This window comes from Aethalodelphis obliquidens, unplaced genomic scaffold (assembly GCF_003676395.1).
Source record: "Aethalodelphis obliquidens isolate GAN/ISIS:26980383/991018 unplaced genomic scaffold, ASM367639v1 scaffold34, whole genome shotgun sequence".
NCBI lineage: Eukaryota > Metazoa > Chordata > Mammalia > Artiodactyla > Delphinidae > Aethalodelphis > Aethalodelphis obliquidens.
In genome coordinates, this window is record NW_020837978.1 from 16753463 (window position 1) to 16765606 (window position 12144).

Sequence of the window (12144 nt, forward strand, 5' to 3'; positions counted from 1 at the left end):
GTTCACTTTGTCTCTCCACTGGAATGGGCTTATAAAAAGTTGAGTTATAAAAAGAAACTTGAGCGGAGTTATAAAATTCATATTCCTCACACTCCTGAGTTTATACACTCTTTGCCACAACTATGTTGTATTTAGGAATATAGTGACGACTCTTCTGGATTTTAGGCACCAGATCTGGAAGCTCTGCCTTCCCCACACCCAGAGGACCTTCGCATTTTCCTCCTAAGATTGACCCAATGGCCCCATTTACTCTCGGCCAGGTTTGGTATCTTGGATCGGGCCGGATTCCCTGCGGCAGCTTCTGACCGTTCAGTGCACACAGGTTATGGACCACCCACCAGAGTCACATAAAGCCCCATGGGCCCAGGACTGCCCGGTGTTTCGGGGGCCAGTTTTCTCATTCCATAATTCTGTTACCATAAACATTGCTTTCATTATGTACAACTTGAAAAGATGAAACGCCCTAATTCATCTTCTGTCATAGGGCAAGTTTCTCAGCACTTAGTGGTTGGGTTAAGATTTGAGGCCTTTGTGACTGGAGCGAGGAAACGCTCTCCAAGGCCATGAGAGAATGAGGCCCAGCCACAGTAGTTGGGGTCCCTGTTAGATTGTTGGGTCTGGAACAGGCATTTAATGCTAAAATCCAGGAATGGAGATGGCAGGAGGACCTGGAATGTCACAGAAATGAGGAGAAGGGTCCTGGATGACTACTTCTGAGGAAGCTGTAGTCACTGGAATTTGCCATTATTGGTTTTTGGTTTTGTTTTGTTTTGTTTTTTAATTTGGGCTGTGCCGTGTGGCTTACGGGATCTCAGTTCCCCGACCAGGGATTGAACCCAGGCGACAGCAGTGAAAGCACCAAATCCTAACCACTGGACCACCAGGGAACTCCCTGACATTATCGGTTTTAGAAATCATGCTCAAGCGTTGGTTGGATTGGCACAAGAGTCAAGGCAGGTGGAAGCAGTAGCCAAAATACCTTAAAGTAAATAACATGATCATCATCATCTCCGTAGCTGCATCTACATACAGCCAGGCATTCTCCCCAGCACTTTAATATATTAGCTTATTTAATCCTCAGAGCCCCTCACTCCGAACTATTATTCTAGATGAGAAGACTGAGGCACAAAGCTGTGACTTGTCCAAGGTCATTAGCTGGTAAATGGCAGAGCCAAGATTATAACCCGGCAATGTGGAGCTACAGTCCTATTCTCAACCAGTTTGCTTTCCTCTCTCAAGCTAGAGGCGGGGGGGCAGAGCACACACAGATGCCCTCAGACCATGAACACAGGAGGTGCTCCAGGTAACGTGAGGGCACTGGGAGAAACAGAATCCCTTCTGGCTGCGGGATGAAGACTTCCTGAAGGGGAAGGACAACTCGGCAGATGTTTGGTGCTATGTACCAAGCACTGTGCTTGTCATTGGGATAAGAGAAGTGAACAGGACAGATGCTGTCTCTGCCTTTGTGAAGCTTTGGGACAATTGTAACCCAGCTACTCGAGGTAGAAAAATACAGGGAATCATCAGAGCATGGGAGGGACATCTAACCCAGACTGGGGAGGTCCATGAAGGCCTTCTAAAGAATGCTAAGTACATTGAAAGGGGCAGGCGCAGGTGTCATGAGATCGTGGGGCAGGCAAGGAGTATAAACCAGATTGCTGAACGGTGAGGGGATTTAGCCAGGCAGAGAGGTGAGACAGAATTTGGGGGAGACTGGAGTAGAAGATTGGCAGACAGGAGTACCTTTAACAGAAGTTATCCTACATGGAAGGACCTTCTGAGGGCAAGTTTTCTTTCATCCGAAGAGTGAAATATAATTCCTAAAATTTGCCCTAAAAATCATCAAACAAGGAAAAGTAAAGCCCACATCTGAATTTTTTCTAATGTCTAAAACAAGAAAGCCACAGACTGTATCTATTTAAGCAATTTTGTTTAGCTGCTCCTCTTGTCTTTCTCACCCTCTGTAGCAAAAAAAAATTAAGTTCAGAACCTCTCAGTACTCATCAGAACCTCCCCTATCTTCAGAAGGTGGCAGGTAACAAGTTTTTCCCTTTGCAGATAATTTTCTCTGTCTCTTAATGTTTTGTAATCAGATGTGGTAGCTCCCACTTCTCTTTATTCCAAACATAGCCAGGAAGGAATTTCTCAGACAATTTAACTTTTGATAGCAGGTAATTTTAATCCATTGCAAACATCAACCTGACATGGACTTGCTATCTTCATTATTTTCATTACTCTTTGGGGCCACTTACCAACCCCCTCCGTGCCCACCACTCCTTCCAGCTTTAATCTTATCATGCCATGGACCAGATAATTTTTGGCTTAATAATGATATCATTTAGCTTCATACCTTAAGTAATGAAATTTGTTTGTGAAACTCTTTATCTTAACCAAAAAAAGAGAAAAAGTTACCTTTTCTGATGGGAGGTCAGTCACCTCTGTCACACTGCTGTCTGTGCTGTTCTGTCTGAACAGCTGACAGTTTCTGTTCATTTACTTTCACTCCCCAGTTCAACCTCCCATATGGAAAGCTGGAGAGTGATTTTTGAATAACAGCAAGTAATATCTGATGTGGCAGCAACTGGCAACTCTGACATTGAGCTTGGCTGTGGCCATTACCCAGGATTCCTCACTTCTCCTTGAGAAGCAATTACAATTTCACAGGCTGGAATTAAAATTCCCTGTGGTCTGCAATAGAGCAACTGACACTGTCAAAGTGATTTCAGGCTGCTAATGTCTTGCTGGGGTAGAAGTAAAAAAAAAAGAGTTCCTCCTCTTGGAAACGGAGGTCTGTCAACTTTAAAACGCGGACTCTGATTTGTTTTAATTCACACTGAGGTCAGTGGGCACTGCCTCCTTCCAACAAAACTTGTGAGGGCGCTAGATTGCGGAACGGGTGTTTTCATAATGATGGAGCAGAAGTAGGGTTTGGGGCAGGAAGAAGTGTTCAGACTAGCAAGGAAAATAATGAAAATGGGCCCCAGCTATTGTATAAAGCAAATGAGGATGTGGAAATAGGGACAACGTCTGAGCTCTAACCTGGGGAAGGACACAGAGAGCACATGCCCTTTATGGCGGTTCTCTGACAGGTCTTCATGGAGCTCCTCTTCTGGCCCAGCCCTGTAAGGAAGAACCAGAAGTAGTGTGTTTTGTCAGAAAGCTCAGAGCTTTGGGCATTAGACCTGAGTTCCAATCCTGACTTCTCCTCTTATTGTGTGTTCTTTCACAACAAAATTTAACTTCAAGACTCAACTTCCTTTTCTATCCAATGGGACCCATAATACCGACCTTGCAGGGTTGTGATGGATCAGATGTGAGAAGTGTTCTGCACAGTGGCCTATCCGTAGTAGATGCTGATTAAATATTACCTGTCATTAACAAACAGAAAGACTTTGTTCGATCGTGAAGTTTCTCAAACCTCAGGACTTTTGTCACAGCCAAGTACCGTCAGCAGAATTGCTTACTTAATAGTTTGCTTCCAATCACTCACTTTGGAGACTTCAATTCATCTATTTTAAAAGAAAACATTTTATTACAAATGGCAACCCTATGTCACTTGCCATGCATAGAAGGTTACCATTTTTAAAAAATGAAAAATAAAAAGTGTTAATATATCCTACTTAGCATTGCTTGAAGAAGGCTCAGGACTTGAAGCTTACAGCAGTTGGTTTTAAAAAAAAAAAAAAAAAAAAAAAAACCGAAAAGAGGAGACAAAAGAAATAATAGAGAGGCATCCAAAGCATTCCTGCCCCAGTCTGAGCCTCTTCCCTTCCCTGAGGTCTCAGTCCTCCTTCCTTATCAGCTACTCACCGACCCCTGCATTTACGGACCTGATCAATTTCCATGAGATTGCTTGTTTCATTTCCGGTAGTCTCATTCTTTGATTTGAAAAGAGAGAAAGAAGCATCTAGCCGAGAAGGGTGTCAACCCCTCTGAGTTTTTCTTTCACTCTATTCCGCAGCCCCTGATGTGAGTTTACAAGTGAAAACACATGGGAAAAACTCATTTTCTTTCTGATGAAGAAACGTGCAGCACCTGTGAATGAGAGTTGGCAGTAATCCAGTGACGCCCATTCCACTCCTGAACTTCTAGTGGTTAAGGGCCTTGATGGGGCAGAGTCAGTAAATGTTTCTCCCACACCCTGGTTTCATTCCCTCCTTCCTGAGTGCCAAGTTCTGCAACACAGGCCTGAGCAGGGACGCTTCTCGTTCATTTTCATGTTGTCCAGTTACACCCTGGGTTAGTTTCGATCTGATCAATTTTTCAAAGGAAAATTCTGAAGCAGGTCTTTTCTCTACAGCTACCAAATCACACTGTGTGGTTTTATCGTCTAATTTTCCAAGTTGATCTTTATCTTTTGAAAGAGTTTTTCTAAAATTTCCCCACCAAGCCCATGTCCCTTCTGGGAATAACAAGACTTGTTTCAGCTACATTTTTAAAACTGTCCTTAATGAAAAGGTCATCTACAGATGAAAGTCCAAGGCTAGCCTTAGGGTGGCTACATCAGTATTCCTGGGGCAAAGGAGAAATCAGATGATGAGAAATTTAAATTTCTACTTAGCTCCTGTGGTCACCTCTTGGGGTGCTCCGACAGCTCACATACCCCAGGTAACCAACAAAGGCCAACCCCTTGGAAAGTCTCCTCTGACCATTCTCAGTTATATTGTCCACAATTTGATCCCAAAGTGAATCTAGGGGAAAATAATTACACAAAGGAATGGAAGTATTTATGACATTGAATAAAAATTCCATTTAGGAGGGAAAAAAAGGTAATAAAATTGTCCTGAAAGAAGGCATGCAAAAACAAGGAATTTACTGAGATTAATTAATAGATGGAAAGTAATCCTTGGATTCATCTTTTATGTAGAATGATCAGTTAACATCAGGCAGTGTTGGGCCAGTGGTTTCCATGAGTACAGAGGTAGGACACCTATTTTTCAACTTTTCTGGGGATGACTTCCACCTTTCATTTTTAAATTGAAGTGAAATTCAGATAACATAAAAATTAACCATTTTAAAGTGAACGTTTCAGCGGCATGTAGTACACCTGCACGCTGTGCAGCCACCGCTTCTGGAAACGGTTGACTCTTGACCAACTTGGGATTAGGGGCATCCACCCTCCGTGCAGTCACATATCCCCATAAAACTTATAGTCAGTCCCCAATATCCAAGGTTGCCCTGCATCTGTAGTTCCTCCATATTCACAGTTCAACTAACTGTGGATCGTGTAGGACTATAGTATCTACTATTGAAAAAAGTCTGTATGTAAGTGGACCCGCACAATACAAACCCTTGTTGTTTGAGGGTCAACTGTATTTCCAAAACTTTTTCATCCCCAGAGACAGAAGCTCTGCACCCTAAGCAGTGACTCTTCATTTTCCCTCCCCTCAGCTCTTGGTAACCTCTGTTTTACTTTTAGTCTCTGTGAATTTTGCCCATTCTACATACCTCATATAAGTGGCATCATATAATAATTGTCCTTCTGTGTGTGGCTTATTTCACTTCACATAATGTTTTCAATCCATGTTGTAACATGTATCAGGACTTCATAATTTTTATGGTTGAATAATGTTCAATTCTATGTATACACCATGGGTTTTTTTGCCCATTCACCTGTGTTGGATGTTTGGGCTGTTTCCATCTTTTGTCTATTTTGACTAGTGTTGTTATGAATATGTGCGTACATGTATTTGTTTGAGTTCCTGTTTTCAATTCTGTTGGGTACATATGTAGGAGTGGAGTTGCTGAGTCATATGGTGATTCTATGTTTGACTTTTTGAGGAACCGTCAAACTGTTTTCTTACAAGTCCACCTTGGCAACTCATTCTGTTGGATTATGCATTTCTGTTTCCTTAGATCCTCTTAACAATCTGCTTTAAAAATTTCCTAACATATCTAGAAATTTAAAATACAACAAGCCCCACGTAGCTACTACTTACCTTCAATAGCCGTCAATGTTCTGCCACACCTGTTTCATTATTTGTCTCCACACACTACCTCACTTTGGTTTTCTGGAGCATTTTAAAACCAATACCGTACGTCATGTAATTCCCCCCCAACCTCCACCAAAACTTAAGTATACAACTAAAAATAAAGAGCAGCATCTTCTTACGTTACCACCATAACCAAGCTAACACTAATGCTTCAATATCAACCAATAAATGGTCTATGTTTACATATCCCCAATAGTCTTAAAATACTGTCTTCCCTTTGATTTGTTTGAATCAGGATCCAAACAAGATCCAATGTATTTCATTAGCTTATATCTGAAGTGGCCTTCAAGTGGTTTCAATCTCCAGGTCAGTTGTCTTATAGAATGTTTCCACTCTGAAATGAACCGATTTCTTCCTTGTGGTGTTGTTTAAGTTCTCTCTTAAGGTTAACATTTTATTTCTGCAACAGTGATATAGTCAATTCCTATAGTATTCACTCTCAAGCTTTAAAACCAACCATAGTAGTCACCAGAGATGCTTTTTAAAAAATGCAGATTCTTGGCCCTTGTGCCCCTTCCCTCACACACCCCTCTGCTCCGCAGACTCTGACTGAGGAGATCTGGGTTGCATACCAGAAATCTGCATCTTACGCATGCTCCTCAGGCAATTTGGGTGCATGTGGTCCCTAACTACACGGTAGAAGCTCACCTTTATGGTGAAGTGTGAATGGACATTTACATATTTTAAAGTCACTTTTTATTCCGCACTTGAACTGTATGTTTCAATGACCCAACCAACTAGCCGAGTATAAGTAAGAATGTTGCTACTCTAATGCTACCCAAGATGAACCAGAAATAACCACGCAACATTCACTGTTCTGATTCAGTCACATCTTATTTACCCACAACTTAATTATCCAATGAAAGGACTAAACTCAGGTCCCCATCTGGGCCTGACAAGGTACTGATTTCCTTCGCCTTGAGGTGTATAGGGGAGGCCTGGGATAGCTGATGGGGTATCTCAGTATATCCCCAGTATGCTGTACGATATTATCATTTTATCTGCATTTGTCATTTTTGCATATATTGGTGTGAAATAGGTCAGAAAGCATTGGAAAGGGTGCTAAATCAACATCTGGCCGATCTTGTAAACTAATTTTCTCTCTCATTCTCCTTAAAATAAATAGCAGGCAATAGATAGATAATGTCAATCAGTGTGAACAGCGAATGCCTTATTCTGGACATTGATATATGCTCAATGTTCTTTTCTGAGTGTTTCTCACTAGCAGCTATAAGTGCTCAGTGGTTTTCAAGAGTTTTATATCTTTATGTGCACGTCCTAATACTGGAAATACTGACGTTGTAATGTGTACTTGTGTAACAAATTATTTGGACTGTCTTAACAAAACTATGTTTACTGTTATAAAGCTATAGTGTTAACTGCCTAGCAACTATTGTTCCTTTCTTAATTTGTTAAAACACTGCCACATACAAAATTACTCGGTCAACTAATTTTGTTTAACAAATACTAATCTTATAATTCATTTTCTATGAACATATGCAGTATTTGAACTGATGGAAAGCTTTTAAATAACTTTGGGGAAAACTTTTAAATTACCAATGGCATTTGCTTTGAATTGTGATTCACTTCTCTGGGGAGAAAATTTATTTTGTTAAGCTGTTAAAATTAATCTAATTCTCTGAAGTAACTTTTCTTAAACATCAGTATTCATATTTTACAGTTATAAAGAATAATACCTACATTAGCATTTGCTATTACTGTCCAACTATGGATTTTTGAAAGAATTGTCTGTGAGGCCCTTTAATTTATTTTAGGTTTTTCTTTTTTAACATCTTTATTGGAGTATAATTACTTTACAATGCTGTGTTAGTTTCTGCTGTATAACAAAGTGAATCAGCTATACGTATACATATATCCCCATATCCCCTCCCTCTTGTCTCCCTCCCACCATCCTTATCCCACCCCTCTACGTGGACACAAAGCACTGAGCTGATCTCCCTGTGCTATGCAGCTGCTTCCAACTAGCTATCTATTTCACATTCGGTAGTGTATATATGGTCATGCCACTCTCTCACTTTGTCCCAGCTTCCCCTTCCCCCTCCCCGTGTCCTCAAGTCCATTCTCTACGTCTGCGTTTTTATTCCTGTCCTGCCCGTAGGTTCTTCAGAACAGTTTTTTGGTTTTTTTTTAGATTCCATATATGTGTGTTAGCATATGGTATTTGTTTTTCTCTTTCTGACTTACTTCACTCTATATGACAGACTCTAGGTCCATCCACCTCAGTACAAATAACTCAATTTCGTTTCTTTTTATGGCTGAGTAATATTCCATTGTATATATGTGCCACATCTTTATCCATTTATCTGTCGATGGACACTTAGGTTGCTTCCATGTCCTGGCTATTGTAAAGGATGCTGCAATGAACGTTGTGGTACATGACTCTTCTTGAATTATGGTTTTCTCAGGGTATATGCCCAGTAGTGGGATTGCTGCATCATATGGTAGTTCTATTTTTAGTTTTTTAAGGAACCTCCATACTGTTCTCCATAGTGGTTGTATCAATTTACATTCCCACCAACAGTGCAAGAGGGTGCCCTTTTCTCCACACCCTCTCCAGCATTTATTCTTTGTAGATTTTTTTGATGATGGCCATTCTGACCCATGTGAGGTGATACCTCATTGTAGTTTTGATTTGCATTTCTCTAATGATTAATGATGTTGAGCATCCTTTCATGTGTTTGTTGTCAATCTGTATATCTTCTTTGGAGAAATGTCTATTTAGGTCTTCTGCCCATTTTTGGATTGGGTTGTTTGTTTATTTGATATTGAGCTGCATGAGCTGCTTGTAAATTTTGGAGATTAATCCTTTGTCAGTTGCTTCATTTGCAAATATTTTCTCCCATTCTGAGGGTTGTCTTTTTGTCTTGTTTATGGTTTCCTTTGCTGTGCAAAAGCTTTTAAGTTTCATTAGGTCCCATTTGGTTATTTTTGTTTTTATTTCCATTTCTCTAGGAGGTGGGTCAAAAAGGATCTTGCTCTGATTTACGCCATAGAGTGTTCTTCCTATTTTTTCCTCTAAGAGTTTTATAGTGTCTGGCCTGACATTTAGGTCTTTAATCCATTTTGAGTTTATTTTTGTGTATGCTGTTAGGGAGTGTTCTAATATCATTCTTTTATATGTAGCTGTCCAGTTTTCCCAGCACCACTTATTGAAGAGGCTGTTTTTTATCCATTGTATATTCTTGCCTCCTTTATCAAAGATAAGATGACCATATGTGCATGGGTTTATCTCTGGGCTTTCTATCCTGTTCCATTGATCTACATTTCTGTTTCTGTGCCAGTACCATAGTCTTGATTACTGTAGCTTTGTAGTATAGTCTAAAGTCAGGGAGCCTGATTCCTCCAGCTCCGTTTTTCTTTCTCAAGATTGCTTTGGCTGTTCGGGGTCTTTTGTGTTTCCATACAAATTGTGAATTTTTTTGTTCTAGTTCTGTGAAGAATGCCATTGGTAGTTTGATAGGGATTGCATTGAATCTGTAGGTTGCTTTGGGTAGTAGAGTCACTTTCACAATGTTGATTCCTCCAATCCAAGAACATGGTGTATCTCTCCATCTGTTTGTATCATCTTTAATTTCTTTCATCAGTGTCATAGTTTTCTGCATACAGGTCTTTTGTCTCCTTAGGTAGGTTTATTCCTAGGTATTTTATTCTTTTTGTTGCAATGGTAAATGGGAGTGTTTCCTTAATTTCTCTTTCAGATTTTTCATCATTAGTGTATAGGAATGCAAGAGATTTCTGTGCATTAATTTTGTATCCTGCTACTTTACCAAATTCATTGATTAGCTCTAGTAGTTTTCTGGTAGCATCTTTAGGATTCTCTATGTATAGTGTCATGTCATCTGCAAACAGTGACAGCTTTACTTCTTCTTTTCCGATTTGGATTCCTTTTATTTCTTTTTCTTCTCTGATTGCTGTGGCTAAAACTTCCAAAACTATGTTGAATAATAGTGGTGAGAGTGGGCAGCCTTGTCTTGTTCCTGATCTTAGTGGAAATGGTTTCAGTTTTTCACCATTGAGAACAATGTTGGCTGTGGGTTTGTCATATATGGCCTTTATTATGTTGAGGAAAGTTCCCTCTATGCCTACTTTCTGAAGAGTTTTTATCATAAATGGTGTTGAATTTTGTCAAAAGCTTTTTCTGCATCTACTGAATTGAGCATATGGTTTTTATCCTTCAGTTCATTAATATGGTGTAGCACATCGATTGATTTATGTATATTGAAGAATCCTTGCATTCCTGGGATAAACCCCACTTGATCCTGGTGTATGATCCTTTTAATGTGCTTTTGGATTCTGTTTGCTAGTATTTTGTTGAGGATTTTTGCATCTATGTTCATCAGTGATATTGGCCTGTAGTTTTTTTTTTTTGTGACATCTTTGTCTGGTTTTGGTATCAGGGTGATGGTGGCCTCGTAGAATGAGTTTGGGAGTGTTCCTCCCTCTGCTATATTTTGGAAGTGTTTGAGAAGGATAGGTGTTAGCTCATCTCTAAATGTTTGATAGAATTCGCCTGTGACCTTTAATTTATTTAAGATGAATTCCCCCATGTGCTTTCTAAAAGGAGGATCTTTGCATCCTCCTGCAATCATTATTCCTGACATTTACAAAATAGTGAATCTTTTTCTATCTTTTTTCTATTCATTATTAGCTTTTTTTCTAAGAGGTTTCAATACCAGCACATTTCTGATGTCATGAGTCACAGAAAATTAATTGAGAAAAAATAGAGGTCATAAGTCCACTGTCCATTCACATGAGGAAAGCACCAGGAGAAGGAGACCTTAGCTCACTGTCATTCATTCACGTACCAGAACTGTCATCCTCACAGCTGTCTGCTTTCTTTCTCCCTACACTGTGACTTACTATAACCAGTCATCTTACTATCAGAAAAAATTAGATAAAAGGAAAGCAATAAGGAGGAGAAAACTGAAAATATTGGAAAATTGGAAAAACTTTTCAATTTACTATTTAATTTCAAAAATTGCTTTTGATAATTTTTCAAAGAATTTGAAATAACACACAGCAGGTCTAGAAGAATATCTCAGTTATGTCTCAATTCTTGCCACTAGCTAGAACCAACACTTATAAAACCACTCCTAAAAGACATGTATTGTTTTTAATCAAGGGGAAAGAAACCGACATATGTTTTTTTCATTTTGCTGGACACAATAATAGGCACTTTAAAGGAGTTGTCTCATTGAACATAGTTAATTGTGTTTAGAGTTATCAAATTTTGGAAATAGTTCACCAACCCATATAAAGTTGAGACAGGACCTGATAATGTAATATGAGACAAAGACAAGTTAAAGATGATCGTATTTCCTTTAAGGAAATCCCTAGGGATGCTTGATAAAACTCAGGGAAGAAACCTAGAAGTGGAAAGGAGTTGAACTTCGTAATGAAAAAACTACTGTTTACAAAGACCCAACTTTTAAAATGCCCTATATATATAGGCTTTTATATAGGCTCTGACAGCAAAACTGCCTTAAACCAACTTCCCCACCTAGTGGCCAGCACAGGAAGTTGTTTAAAAAACGTTCCTCGTTACAGTTTCTCTCCCTCTAGGGAAGGGTTCCTGTTTCCCTCCTGACATATCCATCCTTCCTCCTTTCTTTCTTCCCAACAGTTAATGATATCTATTATGTGCTAAGTTCTATTAAGTGATGGGAACATGAAGGTGAAAGAAACACAGTCTCATCCACAAAGAGCTAACAGTGTTGAGCAGAAAGAAAGCCACATAAAACATAACATTTTGGGGGGTGTTAAATATCCTGTGCTCAAAAATGCTAGGAAAACAATGGTTTTATTGTTTTGCATTATATACATATATACATGCATTTTATATGTATATATACACATACATATATACACATATATATGTATATATATGAAACAAATGGTGCAGTCCTTAATTCTTGAGCCATGAAGATTGGCAAGCAGCAATATCCAAGAAAATTTCACAAAGAGGCAACGGAACTAACAAGTGATGAACAAGAGGAGAAAGAAAAATCAATGTATTTTCCAAGTAGGTTATCTCTAAAATATAAATGAGCTCTGCTATGATGTTTGTTTCTTCCCACTTTGTTTTTAATTCACAGTTTCCACGTTGACTTCCTTGTTACTTCTGCTGTGG